Genomic DNA, 23,688 nt, shown 5'->3' with positions numbered 1-23,688 from the left:
AGTCCTGCTGCATCCAAATAACTGAGGGCGAGAGAGGCAAGCTTCCTAGAAAACTCTGCGTAGAGATGTTTAGCCCTGCCCAGCTTCAGCTCTTCCACAACGCATGTCAAAAGCCTGTCAGGAGAAAAGGCTTTCATATTTATTTATTGAGGCAGTGCAGTAAAACCAAACATAGTTACCACATATGTCTTCCCGTGGCTTTGTCGGTGAAAGTAAGCATAATTTGACATTTACAGACAGTTAGCTTTCAAGGTGCGTATCCCAAAGCAGCTCAAGTGTGGTTTGGATACTCTTTTTTACTGCCCCAAGACTTTCTCTCCTTCACCTTTTTTAAGGGAGCTGTCAATTAAAGTGAAATGTAACTGCCCAGCATGACAAGGGATCTTCTGCAGAAACTATTTGCCTCTACACTTTCCTGCTGTTGCAACTCCTGTACACCTGCATTTTGTCTTGGTGACTTCATCTCATAACTATTCTCAGTTCTCTTTACTTTCAGTAGCTCCAGTTTTCATTCCAGCTTTATGCCCTCCTGTGGAAGAGTTTGGCAGGAAGTGTTGCAACTCTGAAAATACCCTTTTGAGAAGGAGCATTGCCTTTCTCAGCCCAGTTTATTAATTTCTCCTGAAAAGAGTTGGTAGTTTCCTTTTGAGACATTTAATTCATATAATTATTATACTCTCCTCATTTGGATAGCTATGTATGTTTGGAAAGTAAAGATGCCCTTCTGTATTTTCCAAAAATATATTACTTCGATAGCCAGCAGACAATAGAGAAACATTCCATGGGGAATTGAGGCAGGTGAAGCTGGAGGTAGTAAACGCTAATCAAGGTCAACAATTTGTCCCCTGATAATCCTATATCCTGGCACTCTCCTGTCCCCTGTGCTATAATGTGTATGGAGTGTGAGATCAACTCAGGATACTGCTAGGATCTCTATGTACATCCGATCCTCCACGGAGATACTGAAATCTAGATTGTAATTGTATTATTGCATTTTGTTAAATAATCCATTCTAAGTATGTAGTTTGATGCAGAAAAAATCTTGCACTAAAATTCTCCCAATCTGCCACAATTTCCCAGAGTTTAGAGGAGGAAGAAGAAATTACCTAATAGCAGCATTTGCTTAATTCTGTATTTCCCTTGCTTGTGTCCCTAGACATATTATTGGTTCTAATAACCACTGTTTTAATCCTAAGGGTATAAAGCATATAAACTGTACTGTGGAAGAGAATGTTACTTGGGTTTTAATTAGAAACTCAATCCGCTGTATCCTTTTGAGAAGATTATAGGTATGACAAGAGGTCTACAACTTTGGGGTGAGAAGTAGCATCTCGGGAGGAGAAGTACAAGGGTATGGAGAAGGCTGATTGTGCTTGCATGCAGTTTAAGTCTGTTGCATTTTTACTTGCTTAATTAAAATACAAAAAAGGTGCTGATGAAAAGCCTAGTGCATTTGTGCAGTCTTGACTGAGTCTTATTACAGAATTCTATACTGCTGTAAAATGGGCATTTATCAGATAACAGCAGAAATGTTGGACATATTTCAGTTAAAGCTGTAATGCTTAACTGTTGTGGCTAACTCAAACCCTTTTGTAGATCAGATAGCAAGGCAGCTTAACAACAAATCAGCTATTGCAAATCCTTCCTCAGAGTTTAATGAGAGGGAATAATTTCTTCTAGAGTCTATTACATTTTAAGACAATTACCTGGGTATGCTCTAGGGAATACCAAGGTATGCAACATCAGACACACAATTAAGCAATGTAATTGCGTAAACACCGTATTTGGGACAGGCAGTGTGTTTGAATAGACCATGCAAAAACTGTTCCCGAATGGAGGCTGACAAATAATCATATGACCTTTAAAATGAACAAAACACTCTTTAAGCGTGAGCTGTATTTGACTGAAGTGTTTGATTCTACTTTTAGGGTCCCCTTCACATGGTGCCATTGTTTTGGTCACTTTTCACATGAAAAAATTGATCTTTCTTTTTCTCCTTTGCCTAAAATTATAGGTTTTTCCGTGATCTTGAGGGAACTAGATGTCAGAGCAGAATGAAACATCTACAGCTTAGATTAAAACTGTTAATTCTGTCTCAACAGTACTTATATTATCCCCATATGATCTTATATTACTCCATAATTATCTCCCACACAATAGTACAGTTGTCCTGTAAAGGTAGCTACTAATGGAAAGTTAAGATTTTATAACTCATAAGAGAGAATTTTATTAAACATCTGAATTTCCCAGTGCATGATTGGTGCTTTGTGAAAATGGTAGACAGAATACAACTACTCTGTAGCCTCTGCATTTTTTCTGACATACGCAGGCAACCATATGCTTTTATAATTCAGATCCAGAGTCTTTCAACACACAGCTAAGAGTGAATACTATCCGTGCCATTAAGGTCTGCTGGGTAATGGGTTAAGCTATGTCCTGATGTCCTGCAGCAGATTTGCAGTTTATGCACTAAGCAGCATGCACTCTTATCCAGAGAGCCACTGTTCTCCCGGTCCACTGTACTTGTATATTTGTTCAGCCCTCAGTGATATTCACTTCCCTTTTAGTCTGTTCCCCAAAGTTTCCTGCAATACTCTATTATTCCTTCTAGTTTGTCCCAGCTTCCCTCTGCACTGCCAAATCAGAGGTGCCTTCTGACAAATCAAAGCTGCTTTCCCTGTATGCACTAAGTAGATCTAGGGGACTAATACCATTCACCTTCATTTTGAGATACATACTTCAGGATCCTAAGTTTAGAAAGACATTTAAGAATACATGCAAAGATGATGAGAACAGATTAAAGTCAAGCAGAGCGTAGACAGAAACATGTGGTGGTAGTAGGCATTTAATGGTCTCTTCATGTGCTGTGCCAAGAGGGGATCAAGCACCCTAAGCAATTACATGGCAAGATAATGGAGGCAAACTGAATACCCAGCAATGGCTTTTTATGTGCTTGTGCCACAGAAAGCTTCAGAAGGAGACTACCAATGCCATGAACATGAACACAAGATCTTCTGTATCCTTGTACCATGTTTCTTTTGTAACTCTGCTGTTCCTCAAGGAATGGGAGTACTCCTCAAGGAGTAATGGGAAGGGGGAATTCTGTCACCAAAAGAGGAACTGGAGGCACAGAGCTGTGAACAGGGAACTTAGCCACAGGCTGGTAAGTACCATCCACCACGTGGCAGTGTACTCATGGCTAACCACAGCAGAAAGGGAGGGATTTCCTGGTTTACATTCAGCTAAATTATCATTATGCCAGTACTGTAGCATTTGCATTTTGGTTTGGGCAGAAGCACGCAGCTGCCGCACCTCATTTCCATTCTCCTTTTCCTGGACTGGGTCTAAGCGCTTCAGTTTTGCCCCACCTGAGAAAAAAAACCAGAAGGAGGAGACAGGTTGAAGTAATAATAATGAGATCAAGTAGTAAATCAAGGAAGTTTGAACAAATGTAGCTAATTCTGTCATCCTGTGAAACAAAACAAATGTCAATTCAACTATAATTTAGGCTAGGGAGTCAAAGGCAGCCGAATAGAATATTTGTATGACTAAAAGCAACATTTTTACTCAGATGAAAGTCTGTTGCAGTTTTTAAAATACAGTTTTAACATCAAAGATGCTAGTAAAAAGGGATGATTTTCATCAGGATTTTGCAAATTACAGCACAGTATATTAAGAGGAATGAGTGGCAATTTATCTGAATATGCAAGGCTATAAACCAGAGCAGTTCAGCAGCTGCTCCACAGGCAGCTAAACTGTCTTTGTGATGAGAGCGAGAGCCTCCTGGAGAAGGGTAGAGTGGACAGTCATGGGAAAGAACTGTTAAAGAGTATCATTACTGATAAGTAAGCAAGCACTGCTAGAGCAGAGTGAATTGCAAGAGTCACTAGCAGGCAGCCTGGCAGACTGTCTCCCCTTCACTTCTGGAATTATTGGTTATTTGTTGATTTTAATATTTTCAAATTTTGTTTCCTTCCCAATGATGATATGATTTGAATTCATCTGCATATTTGATTATTGTAGTGTAGACATTTAATTAAGTATATGAAATTAAAGCATAGCTTCAGCTCATCCTGCTGAATTTGCACCAGCAGGACATCATAAACACTCCTATTGCTGCTGCCTTGCCAGACCTGAGGGCTCCAGTCTCAGGCACTGTCAAGCCAATGCTGTTCACCAGTGCTTTGTTTCATTAGAGAAATGTGGTGCATAGAAGGGATAACAAAGGCAGCTCCTTTTTTGAAGAACACAAAATAGATTAAGCTGGTCTCAGCTGAAAAAGATGCCATCAATTTAGACAGCAGCCTGCTCTTTCAGCTGAAAACATGGGAAATGGAGCAGCACAAATGGGTGAACTGCTTGATTCTCCAAAATATTTGTGAGATAATTAATCTCTACTGCTTTCTTTGTTTGAGAGGGGACCAGCTTACTGCTCCATTACATGCGATGATATTGCTGAAGAAGGTAGGCATTTTCAAATGAGAGAAAAACAGGATTTATTTTCTCTTTAACATAACATTCTTTGTATGTTCAGAAGTAAAAAAACAAACTGTCCTTGTGTTCATGGTTCCTCAGCGGTGCAGCACTGCAAGTTTAGGGGTAAAGAACAGTTGTAAAACAGAAAGTGAGGGCAAAGAAAGCAGTGCCAAACTTTGAGGGAGAAAGTACTACTGTAAATATACCTAATGGCTAGGCATAAAAAGCAGTACTGAGTGATTCCTCATGCTCTTGTGAACTGAAGGCAGCTTGGTGAGAAACCTCAGGGCAATCATTCCCAAGCTTGCTGGAATAGCAAGACACTAGGATAACAGCATTGCCTCCCCTGCTAGAGCACTCCCTCCTGGCCAATGTATGGATTAGTTAAGGATAATAGTACAACCTTGTGACTGAAGAAAGAACAAGACCATGATAATAAATTCAGCAGAGGGAGAGATAGAAAATTGAGACATTAATCAGGACGATTGTCTTGCTGTAACAATAATAGTACTTACCCTGGACATCTTGGTACAAAGCAGCTTGGGCCAAGAGCATTAAAACTGCCTTACCTGTATTTAAATATCAAATTTCAGCTGGAATGGAGAGGGTGAGACTCCTGTTACACAGGAAAGCAAGACAGAGCTGAAATGCCTGTTCCAGAGTTCCTAACTTGAGTTTTTCTTCTGTTTGAATTTTTCCTTAAATGGCTAGAGATCATTTCTGTCTTCTTCCTCCAATAAGATGTTTTGTATCATTTTATCATCAAGTTATTTTGTAGTCAACTGAAGCATGTCTTTGTTTATCAGCAAAGTATTTTCTAAACACATTTGTTATAGTCTCTAAATATATTTTATTGTAGCTTCTAACCAGTCTCTAAACACCATTAAAAAATTTAAAAGGAAAAATTATTTGTCTCAGATTTCTTTTCCTGATGATACCATGTATCCCAGAACTGCCGAGTCTTCCTGCTTTCCATAGCTCTTACTTGACTTGTATGGCATTGTTGGCTGTGTTAGAACAGGCAGACTTGATCCTTATGCCTCACCATTCTTTAGATTTCAGTCAGTTATGTTTTGACTAGATTTAGCAGAAAAGCTTTCCAATTTTTTTCCCCCATCAACCCTTCACGTTTCGCTCCATCTTACCTTGTACACTGCCCCCAGGACTCTTTAAAATGTACTAAACATTGGAGCAAGACTCTGGAGTCAGCAGCCCCTGCGCACAAGCACCTCCCAGGATTCTGGAGTGCTGAACTGTGACGAAGTGATTCGAATCAGCACCTCTGTGGTGAGGTTTTGATGTAGCATTCTCAGCCCTGCAAATTCCTGCAGGTAGTCACAGCACAGGCCAGGCAGAGCAGGCAGTGGTTCCTGGAGTCCCCAGCCAGGACGGACATCCCCGCCTCACATCCTGGACCGCAGAGTCTGAAGCTGTACCCTGAAATCTGGTGACAAAAAGCAAGACTCATCTTCTCCTATGTCCTACCACATCTGGGGACAGGAAGAGTCTCATATAGACAGCATCTCTGTGTCAAAGCCATTTAAAATTGCCCAATACTGAATTCTGATCTAAGGAGATCTGGTAAGCTGAGCAGGGTGGGTTAACAAGATATTTTCTGATCAGACAGAGCCTAAACGTGTCATTGGCAAAGGACTGGGGTATGCTATTTGTGACCTTTGCTTCCAAATGCAACAAAGCACAGCTTTCCTTTTACCCAGCAGATGGCCAACTGCTCTTGGTAACAGAAAATAAACCTAAGCAGAGGCTTTCTTGCTAACATTTATAGCCCTGCAGATGAACACTTTAAAGGAAAGGCAGCTTTGTTAAAACATAGAACAAAAACCTATGATAACTTTAAATTCAAGGCTTGATTATTTTGTGCTCTGTGATGGATCTCCCTTTTCTTCAGACAGCTCTCCTTGAGTAGTAAAATACATGCAAGGCCCCAGGGAACTGTAGCATGTGCTCCAGGGATGCGTGGTGGTTTACTTCTACCAGGAGTGCAAAAGGCTGTACTAACAGAAACAGTAGGCTTTGTGTCCCTGGAAAAGCTTAGAAATATTAAGCTTAATTACAGGAGAAAATATAAATAAATGCTTTGAAGTTTTGTTCAATGAAATGCTATCTGCCATTCCCTCACCTTGTCCTTTCTCTGGAAGTTTGTTGCTGTTCTCAAGGACATTGCAGGTTTAGCTGGACCCAGCTGCACCCCGTGGTTGCAGTTCTGCCTAATGCCTGTGACTTTAGGTTGTTGGAGGGCGCTTCTAGATGGGAATGTGAAAGTCTAAACTTGAGCTAGTATTTTCTCCAAAGTTCACATTCAGGATTAACCCAGCAGCTCAGACGTGGTACTGCAATGCACAGTTACTTATCTGGAAGGGATAGGTGCAATTCACATGGTTAGACTTAGCCCTAATATTTTCACTCCCACCATCAACTTTCAGGCAGTAGGTAGTTACCAGCATAGGCAGGCTGATGGACGGGCATCTTCTAGCATCGGTAAAGGTCTCACAATGCCAAAATTAACTAGCTAATGGAAAACAAACTAGGAACGGAAACAACAAACTTTCATCCATTGCTAGGACTTATGCAGTCTAACACAGTATGGCAACTGTTGGCAGATGCTTAAAAGCTGGAGCATGGGGTGCTTAAGAGGCTTAGACTGACCACAGTCACAGGCTTTGTTGACCCACGTCACCAGGAACTGAGGGCACAGTAGACATCAGCTCCCCTCCCAGACCTGCTCTGTTTACAGTAGTTTTCCCTCTTTTGCTTTTCCTGTAACTATTACAGCCAGCGCTATTCAATCACCAGGGAGGTATATGTACACCCTGTCAAAAATTACTGTAGTACAGAGATTACAGAAGACAGTTTCCTGCTTTATTTGATATAATTTCTAGCATAATTTGAGTCACTGTTTTATTTTCTTCATATGTAGCCAATTAGCTTTTTCTTTCTGAAAATCTCTTGGATGGCAACACAGCAAAGAATATAAATTAAGAAAGTATGACTCTATGGTAGAAAACTAAGAAAACGGGCAAGAACCTTGCAGGCAGATAAAGTAAATAAAATAGCATTAACAATCTTAGCAAGGTATTCCAGATTTTGAAATGACAAAGTCCTTTTCAATAAGCTTTTTGCGTTACTTAACCATTGACTGCAATATGTTGTATGAACAGTTTTAATGTTCTCCTCATACTGAAAGAGGAGGTTTTGCAACCAGACCACAATACACATGTTGCCTTTTGAAGACAAGTTTAAAAAGCAGTAAAGTATTATCAAAGTATCATTACAGGAGCAAAAGCTCTTTTGAATCATTCCAACTGCTTATTTCACAAGGGAGAGATTGTTTAAACTCTGTGCCATGGTATATTATGCAGGTAAGCCATAAAAAGTAACCTTGGGAGACAGTGCCTGCGCCAGTCAATAATGGGTGCAACAAGCATTTGCCTTTCAGAGGTGGCAAATTATACTATAAGTTCACATACAAAAGTATGTGCAAACAGGCTAAGAAATGCCAAACAGGTGGAATGAAAGGTATCTGGCATGGAAAGCAACTCACCTGAGGGGAACTTTTGAGCAAGAAAGGCCAAATGCATTTCTCTCCCCTGCTAATGTTCTCTGCCATTCTGCCCTTCTACCTTGGCAGCTGTTACCTTGATATGCTTTCACTGTTTCCCACCCTGCCCCAGGTGTCTCTAAGTTTAGTATTTTATTTTTGGCACCCTTTTCCCTTTCATGCTTATGCCTGTTTCAGGCAACAGCAGCTGCATGGAATAAATCCTTTGGGTTTTATAGAGCCATTGTTCAAAGCTGTGTTTAGGAGTGCTCCTACATGTTCGCAATAGTAAACAAATGTAGAAAGAAGCTGGAATTAATAAAAACATAATAAGAAGGCAGAGCTAAATACTGTTATACAGTGAAAGCAATTGGAAGTAAGCATGTACAAAAAGATTTCTTTGATTAGCAAATTATGAAGGAACAATCATTTTTAGATGAACAGCATGCAGTTCTTATTTCATTCACCAAGATGTGTTATTGGTTTTATATTTGGAATCCAGTTTTGAATAAATACCACAGGCGGAGAGGTTAGATTCGCTTTCTTAACTTTGTAAGTAAATGTCACTTTAGGTCCTCTTTCAACCAAGTGACCAGTACTCTGGTGCATACTGGAACAGCCTCAGGGATGACCTAGTTATGTTCAGACTACAGTTGTTCTAAAGGGACAGAGATTCCAGGTAAGAATAAATACAAATCTTCCCTCTTTTCTATCATATGCCCTTTTTAGAGAAGAGAGCATTTGGCATACAACTCCTCTGCCAACTCTACACCAGCTCAGAGGCTGCCTTGCAACAGACCTATTCCTTGGAGTCCATATTGGACCTTATTGCTGGAAGAAGAGAAGGGTTCGGCTGTAGCAGAATTTTCTCCGTAGTCTTTTTTTAACTGGGCTACCTGTAAATCACTAATTAAATGGAACGGATCCTTAGAAGAAATTAATTCAGAGTTATCAGTGAGACTTGCTCTTTTGAGGACTGTTTCATATTTTACAAGAAAGAAAAGAAAATGACAGTAAACATCTTTTGATAATCTTGCATATTCCACTCATATGGCCAACTCCTATTCGTGAAAAGCTGTATGTGGAGTGTGCATTTCTATATCATCTAGAACTTCAGAACACAAGATGGCAGCGTACATTGTAGTGAATTCAGGCTTCGAGTACTCCTGCTACTCAAACAGAGCATATAACGTATTATTCAGTCATATATTAATCTGATCATGTACTTGTGGTATTAGAAATAAACCTAAAAGTATTTGTCAACAGCAGAATCAAATGCAGTTTGCCAATAAATGAATATTGCATGAACAAGTGTTAGGTAAAGCTTAATTCAAGATTTTATCGTACATAACAACACTCTGGAGACATTAAAAGCCTCTTATGGAACTCCTCAATTGCAATAACAAGAGGGTATCCCTTTATGAAGGAATGGAAGTTGGCTCAGTCGTGAGAGCTTCAGAGCAAAATTGGCTGCTGGGGAAAAGCACATAAGAGACCTGGCAGCCTGAAATATGTGAAAAGCTCAGGGCTCTCAGAGGAGTAGTGCAGGCCACTGAAGTGGAACAGGCTGAACAGTATCTAAAATTGAACAGGTGCCTTCCTATGAAAAAAACAACAAAGCAGACAACTGTTTGGCATGGCAATTCAGAGGAAAAAAATTTCCACTGAGAGGCATCAAATTAGAGGATAGGTCCCGGGCTGAGGACAAAATTGCTTAGAGAAATTGCTTCAGAGAAAGCTCAGTCAGAGTCTCTCTGGGTACAAGTGGCCAAAGAGAACTGCAGTAACAAACTTTCTAGGCAGCTACCCCCCAGTCTCTCTTCTCGGGTTGAGTTGAATGTTGGAATTAGTAGGTATAGCTAAAAAGTTGTCTTGGCTGCCTTTCTGAACTGAACCCCTAGCGTTTGCTTATGCAAACATAGCTTTATTACAAAGGTTGCTACACAGTAAAGAAAGCCCTAAGAAAAACAGTAATACTCCAGAGTATAAAATAATCCTGGAAAGCATTATCCCTGTGGGATGTGTAACACTGACGAAACTGTAGGAAGTCCTGCTTTCTCCGTGGGGGATGTTCAGGTGACTCTACCTCCCTGTGCCTCATGGCACTAACGGGCAAATCGGACTGACCTAGAAGATCAAAACTCAACACCAAGGTTCATCATTTCTCAGTACAGCTCTTAATTTAACATAGTTATTTGGAATTAGATCATGAAAAAATATATACTTCTCTCAGATAGATGTGATATAACTATTTTCTATTTTTCTCTCTGGAATGGGAATATTTGTCATCCCCCATTGTACTGGGCAAAGGAGAACCTCACAGCAGTGTGAGTGGAGCATGGCATACAGAGCTTGACCAGCATTTTTGGTAGAAGGTGGGATTGGGAATGCTGGTCCCCGGGTCTACTTTTCTCGTAGTCATTTTCCATGTGTAAAAATATCACCCTGTTCCAAACCCCTCAGTCACAGTAGCTCCAATGAAAAGTTGTCAGATTTTTCATGGTGGTCCACTCCTGTCATTACAATTGAATCGATTGCTGCTTGTTATTGCCTTATGTTCCCATGCATAAATCACTGGGTTTATTCCAAGACTTTTTTTCCCTCTCTCTTTCTGAGTTTGCATAAGATTGAATTTGGCATTGATTCAAATCAAATAATTCAAACGTCATTTTTGCCTGGTATTTAAACTAAGGCTGGGTGTGGGTTCGTGACTAAAATAAAGTGTCTTACCTATCAGTTTCAGTCATTTGGTCTATTTGTCACAGTAGATTACAGAAAGTGTGGTATGCACAGAATTATGCATGCACTTTTCAACCATCTAAAATGGAGGATAAATTGAACATGTCATGGTTCTAGGGCAGTAATTTATATTGAGTACAAGCTGGGAAGGGACTGGAGCCAAAAGCTCAGATCTAAATTACCTTGAGTTCCAGGGAAATTTTAATCCAAATAAAAACTTCACAGCTGTTCATTATATAATTAAGTGAACCAACAAGAGACCATGTCTCAGCATTCTCAAACTAAAGAATTTACACCAAAATTGAAACTTTGTGGCTAAGTCCGTAGATGCCCTGTACTGACCCTGATCACCGAAGTTCTCAGCTGCAGTTATTGCCTCTTGACTTCTGCTGTCTGTTATAACAGCTCTGAATATCTCTGTTGGCTTTGCATATATTCCCATCATCTGTAAATGAACTTTTTCAGCCCAATAATATTTCCTCACTGAGAGTGTGTTTTGAGGATTCACAAACTCAAGATTTTTCTAGGAATTGTCTGCCTTTCAAAGTTCTATGAATGCAGATACCACCAGTAATGTCCATGTCAGAGAGGAAAAAGGAAACATTGTCTTTTCTTGCTTCTTCTGCATGGTCTTCCCTACAGTCTGTCCCATCTTCTTTTGCTTCTAGTCAAAACCCAACCACTTTTTTTATGTCAGGAGTCACCCAACGTAGGTGTAGAGTGAAATTCCTTCTTTGGATAAAACAGTTCTTACTTCTCTATTCAGAATCATTCCTAACCCAACCTTCTTTTACCAGGTATAAGCAATTGACTCATAATCAAAGATAGTCTACCCTCCTCCCACAATAAAACGTAGCTGTAATAGCCCACCCCAAGATTAAGCCCTCCCCTCCCAGTATTGCACAAAAGCACCTCTTTGACCTGACCCAACACAAATCAAAATAAATTTATTTTCCATAGTCCAAATCAACTTCCCCCCAAAATAAACTCTTCTCTTGACATTAAATTGTAATGACACTTGCTAATTCAGGAAGTCACAGTGCAGCAGAATGATAGTAGTCCTAGAGACACTTCAACCTTTTCATTTACTGCAGGCATCATCCCTCTGACTTCCATCAACCCATAATGTAAAAGGCAAGGTCTGGCCTATGAGGGGATGGAGAAGGAAGTGTCACCAGGCCAGAGATTGCTACCTTCTGGTCCAGCACAGGCACCCAGGCTCCAGCTGGGGCTTCAGAGCTGTTCAGGGCAGGGAGTGACTGGGGAAAAAGTATACTAGGGGATATTGCTACCACTGATCCATTCCCCAAGTAAACAGTGATTGTAATAATGAAAGTAAAAGGCAATATATTTAAAATTGGTGAAGGTAATACGCCTGCAAAACATGCTGGCAAATGGTATCACTGAGGCCAAGTGCTTAGCAAGATTCAGTAAAAGGTTATACATACATATTCATACATTTATGTGGGGAATTAGATTGCACCTGATAAAAATTCATAATGGATATAAATGTTCACAGTTCAGGGCATAAATCAGCCACCAGCCTGAGGTTAGAAAAAAAATTCCCCTATAGTCAGGCTGTTATATAATTATCCATTATACTTGTGGAGGGGGGAAAGGAGGTTGAAGAATAGGGCAATTTCCTCAGAGACATCTGGGAATTACTATTGGCAGACAACTAATTTAGATTTGATCTGGTATGGAAGTTCTTATTACATCAAATAATGTAATTTAGAATTAAAGCATATGATTTATTCTGTATTTCCTACTCTATATGTAATCAAGTTCATGCCTGAGGGTAACTGCAAGCCTTTCCCTTATAAGCCGTCCAAAGCTAGTGAAATTCACTGTGCTGTGTTTTCTCACAGAACCTCCTTAAAAACAGCTTCAAATTTTCCAAGGAAGTCAGACAGAGTCCCAGAAATTTAGTTTGTTGAAAAGCTAGCCAACTAATATATCCAACTTACTGTCTGTATTAGCATAGAAAAAATTGCATGCACAAACTGCAGTAAAAATCTCATAGTCTGAAAAGTTCTCATTCTTGTTAAGTTTGCATAATAACCTAAAAAGACTTGCAGAGCTCCTGAACATCACAAATTACAGCTCATGGACTACTCCAGGACTGCTTTTTCTGCTTGATGTTGTCAGCTCACCTAAGCAAACCATAGGTGTTCAGCAGACTTGTTTTTGTCAAGCAACATACCTCCAGCTCTCTTGTTGCACTTGCAAACAGTCTGCAAGCTAATGTAACACACCCCACACACTAATAAAAACAGCCTTGGTGACCTTGAAAACAGATAGCTTGATTGAAAATGGTTTGATTAAGAAGCTGTAAGTGAATACAGGAAATCGTTTATGTTCACTGCAGGGGTTAAGGGATGTTAGCTGCATTCTACTATAGTTTCTGGAATGCACATGATACACTTGCTGTAATTCTAGCATAAATTATCATCACAATAGGTGGGGGAAACCAAGGAGCATTTATTAACCAAACATTTCACCAATTTTCGGAGGAAAAAAGAGTGGTACTTGGCAGCAGTGTCTTTTAGGCTTAAGCTCTGTTCCTAGAGAATAATACTAGAAGCATTGCATAGCTATCGCTCAACAACTGGAATGTTCTAGGGCCACAAGCAACAAACACTGTGGTCTTCCAAAAAAAAAATCTTGCCATGCAAACTCGAGCGATCTATTAGGACAGATTTATAAAAGGAATGGCTGAAAAGAAGGCAGCAGATGTAACGTAATAGATTTTATTAAGGTTTCAAATCATACTCCATAAAAATCTTACTTGAAAAATGAATTCAGGCTGGCTTTGCTAGGGAAGCTGTAAGTTTGTTGTGGGGCACCCATCCCCTGATGGTGGGTGAAGACACCCCCTCCCAGCTGGGGCTCCCCCTGCTCAGTGCCAAGCGCTGTAGGTGTTGGAGGCAGGAGGCTTTGCAGGCTCTAGTTACCAGGCTGTCCTCGTTTAACATGCAGGGTCTGCAGAAGTAATGCGACTGCTTTATGGCTTTCTCCGAACAAATAGGACAACTCCCTTAAGCACAATTAACGCTTAACAGCGGCAACGTTATCAGCCCTGCAGCTGAATCTCAAATGAGGGTTATGATCGTATGGGGTGGGCCTTGTTGGGACCATTTGACACCAGTCTTCTGCCAGTCACATATGCAGTTTTGTTGTGTCTCTTGCCTCCTTATGTCCTCCTGCTGCTACTAATGACACCCTGCCAGCAGCAAGCTATTTCCCTGGGAAGCTCTCGGGCTGGCTCCTTCTGCCAGCTACCAAACTGCTGCTCCGGCCCCCATGTAGGCTTCTCCCTCTCAAACATGTCTTACAGTATGCTGGAAACCCCAGTATATACTGGGAACCTCAACACAGTGTTGCAAAGACACACAATACATTGAACTGTGAGGAGATGTTTGGGGTATGATAGATATGGGTGTGAGGGCTGATTTTTAAAAATATTTTCATTGGGAAAATAAAGTAAACTTCAGCATGCTGCTGACATTTACAATTGTACATCACAAAAACATGGAAATACCAGTGAAGAGAGAATTATAGATGGAGTGTAAATAAATGATGCACTCAAAAAGTAATAGTTTTTATCTAAAATAAGGCAAATTGAAAAATAGCGTACAAATAATTCTAATACTTTTTCAGTGGAAGGAATAGCCTGAATAGTATGAATTGGAAAAGAGACTGATGGGAAAGTCCCCTTCTTCTCCCCTGGCAACTAGATGCGAGTTTGCACAGGATATGGCAAGGCATAAGAGCAATGTCATTTTGGACTCCACATGAAGAGCTGTAACAGCATCAGGTTAAGTAATTTTCTTTATGATTTTGGCTTAAAATATTCAGTTCCATCAACAGCACTATCAAAAAGACCAAAGATAGATGAGGAAGAGTTCTGAAAAAAGCCAGAATAACAATCAATTCTGGAGGCCAGATTTATTTGGAAATACGTGTATATGTTTAACTTGTCCAAACCTTTAAGAGTGATTAAGGGGAACCCATAATGGATGACTTCTTATGGAACAGAGTACTTAGAAGTACAAAATAGAAAAAAAAGGGTCAGCAGGTCATGGGCTGCCGGAGATCCCAACACTGCTTTGTTAGTTGCTCGTGCTGAGCAGCTGCCAAAAGAGTGGTAGTAGCAGATCCCAAAAGAGTGCATAAAAATGAGGGTTGCATTTATATTCTGAGAATCAGGCTGAGTTTTTGTTTCCTCGGAAACTCACTTCCAGAGACAAACCTCCCTGTTTCTACCACCTGTTTAAATAAAAGGTAGACACACGGTCCAGTATAGTGCCGAGGATCACACCGATTGCTTGAGATTGCTTCCTATTCAAATACAGTCTTTGTTCATCCCTAGGCCTATGTATTACCATCTCCCTACAGCACACTAACAGAGATGAGGTTAGGAGTGAAGCTAATAGCTGGCAACATAATGACATATTTAGGAGAGGAGAAAGAGGTGCAAGTCAAGCTAGAAAGAAAAAAAAGAACCAGCAGGCAAAATACCAAGGGAAACATCATGACTCCAGAGTTTCTGCATTTCTGACTGTTGTCCTCATACTGAGGCATGGAGGACACGTCAATGCTGGAAGCCAGTCTGTGCAACTTGTTCCAGCTATTACCTCTGCTGCCCGGCTAGCAGTGAGGCTGCACGAGCATTCCTACGCAGCACTGGCATCTGCCCTCCTGCCTACGCCCATCTTCACAATGCTGAGCACATTTGGAAGTTAGCGTCCCACCAGATAAATCAGGACAGGCTCAGCAGTGACAGTTGCTGATAGCTAACAGGCTGCCTGCATAACAGCCCTGCGGACGAGAAGCACAGCATCCTGTGCATGTGGCTGCTCCAAGAGCAGCTCTTGCAGAACAGTGTGAATAGAGTCAGCAGGCTGCTTATATTTTAAACATGGTAAGTAAGGACTGCTTGCTGGGTTAGCAGAATATATGGGGCATGACAAAAGGCTGAAGGAGTAAACAACATATTATTTTCCCATGTCATGTGGCTGTCAGGAGGAAAATCTCAAAATAAAAAGAGAAAAGACAAGGAAAAAAAATAGCAGTAAAGCAACCATCTTCTCCCTTTCTGTTTGAAAATCAACACAGGAAATAACTTGGGATTTCCCATATTTAGCAAACACTACTGTTATAGTAAGAGGACATACAGAATGGTAAGGTAGAGGATAAGGTTCTTCCTAGAAGAGATTATGAATGTGTCACAGATTAAACCCTATTTGAGTTTTTAATTCTGTTTCTGTAGATACTGCTAGTATAGTATACTAAAATACTTTGATAGGATAGATGTTCTACCCAATACTTGTGTTGTCTCTTGCATCAGAAAATGAAAGTCAAAGAGACCTCAGTATTATTTTGCTTTCACACTTTCTGGATTTTTTGGGGGCTGGAAGGGGCAACAAAAAATCCATGAACAATTATAGGATGCAGCTGAGAAACGTCTAGGCTCTCTGAGCTCCAGGGAACACTTGAGAATATAAAGGGCAGGCAGGAGCTGGGTCAGCTCAGCTACGGCATAAATGTATTCCAACACTTAGAGGATGGTGGGGAGTTCAACAGCATATCAGACATGGGGTTCTGACTCCAAAGCACATGATGCACTTTAGACTCTTTGTAATGTGTTTATTTACAGTTCATCTGGCTTCAGCAGTTGAAGTCATAAAAATAAGTCTTTTAAAACTATTCCCAGATTCTGCAGTACAATGCAGGTTGCAAATGTTTCTATTCATGGAATTTAACATGGATTTTAATTTGCTATATATACAGGGTCATTAATTCTTTAATAAGTTCCTTCAACTATTTTAGCTTACTACAACATTTAATTCTAGAACAGCTATTCTATTCTAGAATTATTACGGAATTGTTTTGGCTCCAGAAGGTCATAGAAGTATCTTTCATCAGGCATAGCGATATTGTAGTATGCCCTGGGTAAAACAAGAATTAGGATTCTAGTTGAGTTAGGAGCACAGATCACATCATTTATTATCTGCAGATGCCATGACATTAAAACTTCCAGTTGTTATCCCACCAAACTGAATGAGGCAGTTCCTTAATACAATTACCTCTGTATAATTGGAAACTAAATCAACGATGACTGCATCATTTGAATATTACTTCAAATAATTTCATTTTTATGATGCTATTTTGTTGTACATGGTATCATCAAATAGCTTATTCATTTTTCTGCTGACTGTGATTTGAGTTTCCACCTTTCTTTGAGAAGGAAGACGCACATTTTGAACCTTTCTAATTTTCTGGGATACAGTGTGCATTGCTTTTAATTATTTAGGCTGACACACATTAACACTAAAAGTCCATAGTCCATAGAGAGTGAAACAAGGGGGAAGGGCCGGGTGGATTATAACTGACCCAGGAAGAGGAGCTAGCACCAGAGGTCTTTGGCAAGGCCTTTAAAGGAAAACAGGAATTTGGGGTAGAACACCAACACAGAACTTGAGTCTTGTGAAGGATTTCTCCTACTCCTTTCAAAGGAGTGTCCCTAGTCAGCGCCTGCTCGCTCTTTTGGAAAGAAGCAGTTTTAAAGTATTTGGACAGGTAATAGGGAGAATGGCCACAGACTACTGTGTCACGCTCCATTTGGATCTCTCAAATTTACAGGACAACGTACTCTCTAAATTAAACTACATGCTATGAGCTCATTAGGAAAGAAAAACACAACAAACAAGCTCAATTCCGTTTGTACAGGCTACTCTAGCACGTGAATTCACTAATTCATCACTTAAGTCACGTGGTTTCTATCTCACAAGTTCTCTAATTCATTACTCGCAATTCATTAACTCATAACTTGTAACTCGTGCACCTATGAGTAAAATAATTACCTAGCCAATGGTGAGAGTGCTCATCCTCCCTCCTTCATCACAGTGTGGGCATCCCCTGATCACAAGGGGAAGCACGAACGTCAGTGTTTTATCAACACTGTTTTAATCACAGATCCAAAACATAGCACCATACAAGCTACTATGAAGAAAATTAACTCTATCCCAGCCAAAAACAGTACAATCTCCACACCTTGTTCCATACCATTTGCCTCATGCTCAGGTCCCACACTATCCAGTAGATCCTCATTAGCCACCTTACCCCAACCCATCTCTTGATGTATACACAGGTATCATGCCCTAAGTCTATGGACCATCCCTGTAAAATGTTCATAAAATGTCCATGAAGTGTCTATTGAGTTCATTAGTCCCACGACTTGGGTTCTTTCTGTTATGGTGGTCAGTCAGGACAGGACAGTGTTGTGTGGAGTTATTGGGTACCAAAGCCAGCTCAGGTCAGCTCACTGCTGCACTTGCACTGCTTCTTGTGAGGCTCATCCTCCACCAGTGGCAGTTCCTGCTATAGTACTTCCTACAAGATGCAACTCAAATCACAGGTTACAACAATTTAAAGGTGTATCCATTACAGTCTCCACCTCTGGTCTCTTTGGACACAGCAGCGCACTCCTCCCCTTGCCTTTGCTCTAGCATGGACTTAACCACAGACCCCATCCCCTTAGGGGTGGACCTGCTCTGGCATGGACTTACTCATGGGCCACAGCCTCCTCAGAAGTATATGTGATGTGGCCTGGACTTACCCACAGCCACAGTTGCTTCAAGGTGTACCTCCTCCGGTGCAGCCTTATCCATGGGCCACAGTCCCCTCAGGGGTGTACCTGCTGTGTTGTGGACTTTTCCATGGCCACAGATGCTTCAAGGTGAACCTTCTCCAGTGTGGACTTATGCTTGACCACAATCCCTTCAGGGGTATACCAGCTGTGGTGTGGACATATCTGCAGCCACAGACATTTCTGCTCTGACATGGACTTATCCACAGCCATAGACACTTTGGGACGTCCTGTTCCCGCATGGACTTATCCACAGGTCAAGTCCCTTCAACTCAAGGTGACGCTGGAGCGCCAGCCTGTCCAGCACAGCAGCACAGGAACAGCAGTGATGCCCTGGCCATGGGCCAGCCCAGACACATGGTCACTGCTGTTATCAAAACACTCCCAGGCACAGCAGGGCGAGATGATAAGCTCTAAAGCAAACAGCAAGAGCAAAAAGGAGCCACTAACAAGCACTAGACTCTAATGTACAGCAAGGCAAGCAAGCCCCATGGCAAGCACAGGACCCTGCCAATTAATAGCTAAATAGCTGTAACAGCTATAAATTCAGCCTAGCGAACTCCACTCAAATCTGTTGTTTCCTCAAATCCTTTGAGCCCTACGTTGGGCACCAAAAAAAGACTGTTGTGGTTTAAACCCCAGTGGGCAGCTCAGCACCATGCATCCACATGCTCGCTTTCCACCGGTGGAATGGGGGAGATAATTGGGAAGGTAAAAATGAGAAAACTTGTGGTTGAGATAAAGTAGGCAAAGCAAAAGCTGCGTGTGCAAGCAAAGCAAAACAAGGAATTCATGCACTACTTCCCATCGGCAGGCAGGTGTTCAGCTATCTCCAGGAAAGCAGGGCTCCATCACGTGTAATGGTTACCTGGGAAGACAAACACCATCACTCTGAAATTCTGCCCCCTTTCTCCTTCGTCCCCTGGCTTTATATGCTGAGCACAACATCATATGGTGTGGAATATCCCTTGGGTCATTGGGGTCAGCTGTCCCGGCTGTGTCCCCTCCCGAGTCCTTGTGCACCCCCAGCCTGCTCGCTGGTGGAGCACCTGAGAAACAGAGAAGGCCTTGACTCTATGCAAGCACAGCTCAGCAATAGCTAAAACATCCCTGTGTTAACAGTTTCCACCACATAGCACCTACAAGCCACTATGAAGAAAATTGTCTGTCCCAGACAAAACCAGTTCAGCAAATAAAAAAGAATAATTGTTTAATTGACCAAAAAGTCAGCATGAATTTTCACTGCTTGTAAGTCACAATAAGCTCAACAACTAAGACATGCCCTTTGTCTTGTTTTTTATCATGCTAACTTAATAGGAGGTGAATTCTTAATGTGCAATGTTGGTAAAATGTGCACCCAAAATTGCCTGAACAGAGGCATCTGTACATTACAAAAAGCTCTGCTGAAAAATGTTATCTGTTGAGTAGATCAGGCTGCTGTTGTAAAATGAAGTACTACAGAGTTATACTGTCACAACAGCAGTTCTTCTCCTCTGTGAATGAAAAGGGGGGTAATGCAAACATGCAGAGAGCATCCAAAGGCTTCTAAAATACTGCCACAAAGTGGCTAAGTTGTCCTTATAAGCTCCTTCATCTGTTTTAAATACGTTGTTCTCAAGAACTTGAAAAGAAATTAATTTTCAAATTTAAGTCATCAAGCCATAACAAGGCCGGTCTCGAGTGGTGTTCCCCAGGGCTCAGTGTTGGGGCCAGTCCTGTTCAATATCTTCACTGATGATCTGGATGAGGGGATTGAGTGCACCTTCAGTAAGTTTGCAGGTGACACCAAGTTGGGTGGAAGTGTCGATCTGGTGGAGGGCAGGAAGGCCCTACAGAGGGACCTGGACAGGCTGGGTCGCTGGGCTGGGGCCAACGGTATGAGATTCAACAAGGCCAAGTGCCGGGTCCTGCACTTGGGTCACAACAACCCCATGCAACAGGCTAGGGGAGGAGTGGCTGGAGAGCTGCCTGGAGGAAAAGGACCTGGGGGTGTTGGTTGACAGCCGCCTGAACATGAGCCAGCAGTGTGCCCAGGTGGCCAAGAAGGCCAATGGCATCCTGGCTCGTATCAAGAATAGTGTGGCCAGCAGGAGCAGAGAGGTGATCGTGCCCCTGTACTCGGCACTGGTGAGGCCGCACCTCGAGTACTGTGTGCAGTTTTGGGCCCCTCACTACATGAAGGACATTGAGGTGCTGGAGAGTGTCCAGAGAAGGGCAACAAAATTGGTGAAGGGTACATAGAAGAAGTCTTAAGAGGAGCAGCTGAGGAAGCTGGGGTTGTTTAGTCTGGAGAAGAGGAGGCTGAGGGGAGACCTTATCGCTCTCTACAACTACCTGAAAGGAGGTTGCAGCGAGGTGGGGGTCGGTCTCTTCTCCCAAGTAACTAGTGATAGGATGAGAGGAAATGGCCTCAAGCTGTGCCAGGGGAAGTTTAGGTCAGACATTAGAAAAAATTTCTACACAAAAGAAGATGTCAGGCATTGGAACAGGCTGCCCAGGGCAGTGGTTGAGTCTCCATCCCTGGAGGTATTTAAAAGAAGGGTAGACGTGGTGCTTGAGGATATGGTTTATTGGTGGACTTGGCAGTGATAGGTTAGCGGTTGGACTCGGTGATCTTAAGGGTCTTTTCCAACCTTAACGATTCTATGATTCTCTGATTCTCTAAGACAGAAACTATGACAGTCATGCATTCAAAGCATTTCAATGTCAGTTTATTCTACAGGATGAGACAAGTACTAGCAGATGTTAAAACAATCCTGATTCCTCAGAGACAAATTTAAAGTTGAACTTTCCTCAGGAAGAATAAGGGTCTATATCCTACTTGTTCATACTCATGTACAAAGACCTACACTTCCTGTATTTCTGTTGTTCCTGGGAATGAGATCATAACCAATACTTAATGTCTGGGACGTGGGAAAGGGTTGTAGGAGTATGGTTACTATTTCACTAGTACTAAAGACAGAGTCTTCTCCATGAAGAAGAAGGAACCAGCTACTGTACTTTAGACTGTATGTTAACCTCATCCAACTTTTAGATGGTACAGGTTAGGGAATATGAATTCCAGCCATCCTGGCTGAGGACACACCATCTTATGTCAACAACCAAGCAGGGATCCATGGTCCATCTTATGACTTGGTGCTGTAAGAAGGGAACAGAGCTTATGCTGCACATGATGCTGATTCCAGGTTCCTTGGTTTACATCTTGTGCAGAGCTCTCTGTAAAATTGAGGAAGTCTCCTTATCACTGAGTGAAAAATAAATTTTGTTTCACTGAATCCTTTCATCAGTGTTTTTCGAGTGACATCACATAGACTAATTTTAAAACAAGAGTTCTTATTAAGAATGTAACATCAAAAAAACTTCTAGCGAAAATCCCAGATCCTGAGAGACACTTCCCATTACAGTCTCAGTCAAAATAGTCACTGGTTCAAAGTTCAGAAATTCAGTGTGACTGAAATTCATTTGGCAAGTCAGGACTTGTCTCCAACATTTTTCAGAGGTTCGACAGATTTTATGACACCAAGTATTTTCCTCCATTGCCCTTTCATTTGCAGGTACCCAAAGTAGCAATGTTTTTAAAATGTGTATTCTCAGCAGTAGGTGGCACTATGAAGTTTCTATCTTCATAATTATTCTAATGTAAGATAATATAAAATATTATGTGGATACATTAGAATGAATTTCATCAAGATGTTGTTAAATAGTCCATTATCTAAACATATGGCCAGATCTTGCCATTTTCCTGTCACTTTAAAAAGAGCATGAAAATATTTCAGAATAAATTCTGATAATAAAATAAATGTTTTTCTAAATGTTAAGTTCGACAAAAAGTCTTAATGCAAGAACAGGAATAATAAGAATCTAATATAAAAATAGGCAACTAATAAAATTTAAAATTATATGTGTCATAAAAAGTTCTCTATACTCTTTGTTACTCTTCAGTAAAGTACTACCATGGGATGTTCTTGAGTATACTACTTCAGCAATTTCAAATTTGCTGGAAATTATCTCATTCGCATGCAAGCTGTAATACTGCAGTAATGGGTGTCAATACATATAGAGTAGGTATGTAAGTTTTATAAGGTTGATGATCGTATACTACCAGGAATACAGCAAATGGAAAAGCAATTAGATTTTTTCTTTGCTTAGCCAAAAGTTCATCTTTACAAGTCGAGACCAAAGCATTGTATGTGGGCCCATATTCCTCTAGGTATACCACAAGGAGATGTTACTATATCCCAGGAAAACTCCAAGATCAGAAGGATGCAATGTTCATTGAAAACATTTTCTTCAAGACTTTATTATTGAAAAAGCTAGAAAGGGCAACTAACAAACAACCCTGTGTTTACAGGTATTTCAGGTCATCTAATCAAATGAAAACAACAATATTGCAAAAGTATTGCTCATATTTTGTTTCAGAAAGCTCGTACTGACGCCTTGTTCGTCAGTGGCATATGGTGGGAATAGTGCCATGAGATACAGCATTTTCATTAAGCTGATTTTGGATGGCTGCCTGCTCATCAGAAATGAAGCACTGGTCTGCCTGAGCTCAAGGTGTGAAGATAAGGAAAGGAGAAAAGAAATTAAGTGAGGAACACAAATGAAATATATAGTCAATGTTCTTTTATCTGGCCTGGCCAGAAAGTGTCCTTGCCTTTTTTTTTCACCCCAGGCTCCAAGTAAGCTGCTTAGCTTTGCATACTATTTCTGCACTATGATACAATCTATGCCAACGCCTAAGATTCACACTTGCTTTTATTTTGCTTTCTATTAAATAAAGCATGTAGAAAAGACACCTTTATAGCTTCAGGGCAATTTTTCACGAACTGGCATTGTGTGATACTCATTTTGTGCTAACGTGGTCTGCTTGCTGTTTCTCATATAACACTGAAAAAGCTAGAAGCTGGTACTTAATAAAAATATCATTTGCAAGGAGCTGGCAGCAGGTGTACTCAAAGGTTTCTTAACTCGTGACAGCCCATTCTGTTTCTCCAGAGTCTCCAACAGAGTCCTTTCAGCTGGATGCAGCAGGGTTCACTTTTAGACCACAGAATAAGGTGGTACTACAAAATAATACACAGGAATATACTTAAAGTTTTGCTGCTGGTTCTCCATTACAAATGATTTATTGTCGCTGTGCATTCTCCCTCCGAGGAATCAAAACCATAGCATCGTAACAGCTCCTCCAATATACCTAGCTCATTCAGCGGTGGAGCACATGTTCTGCTTAGACTTCCATAATATGTTGAGTGGCTCTTTGGGT

General features: G+C 41.1%; 2 long non-coding RNA genes across 2 annotated transcripts; both read right to left on the bottom strand.

The window, feature by feature from the left end:
- Positions 1-1,646: 1,646 nt before the first annotated feature.
- LOC142057485 (uncharacterized) lies at positions 1,647-11,624 on the bottom strand. Its single transcript, XR_012660661.1, has 3 exons — positions 6,617-11,624; positions 5,622-5,920; positions 1,647-3,368 (listed from the first exon to the last, which is right to left on the bottom strand). It is a non-coding gene; the product is annotated as an uncharacterized LOC142057485 (long non-coding RNA).
- A 1,886-nt stretch (positions 11,625-13,510) lies between these two features.
- On the bottom strand, positions 13,511-21,102 carry LOC142057483 (uncharacterized). Its single transcript, XR_012660660.1, has 2 exons — positions 20,760-21,102; positions 13,511-19,293 (listed from the first exon to the last, which is right to left on the bottom strand). It is a non-coding gene; the product is annotated as an uncharacterized LOC142057483 (long non-coding RNA).
- Between the last annotated feature and the right edge of the window lie 2,586 nt (positions 21,103-23,688).

Source organism: Phalacrocorax aristotelis, chromosome 5 (genome assembly GCF_949628215.1).
Source record: "Phalacrocorax aristotelis chromosome 5, bGulAri2.1, whole genome shotgun sequence".
Lineage (NCBI taxonomy): Eukaryota > Metazoa > Chordata > Aves > Suliformes > Phalacrocoracidae > Phalacrocorax > Phalacrocorax aristotelis.
This window is presented reverse-complemented; position numbering and strand designations above follow the sequence as displayed.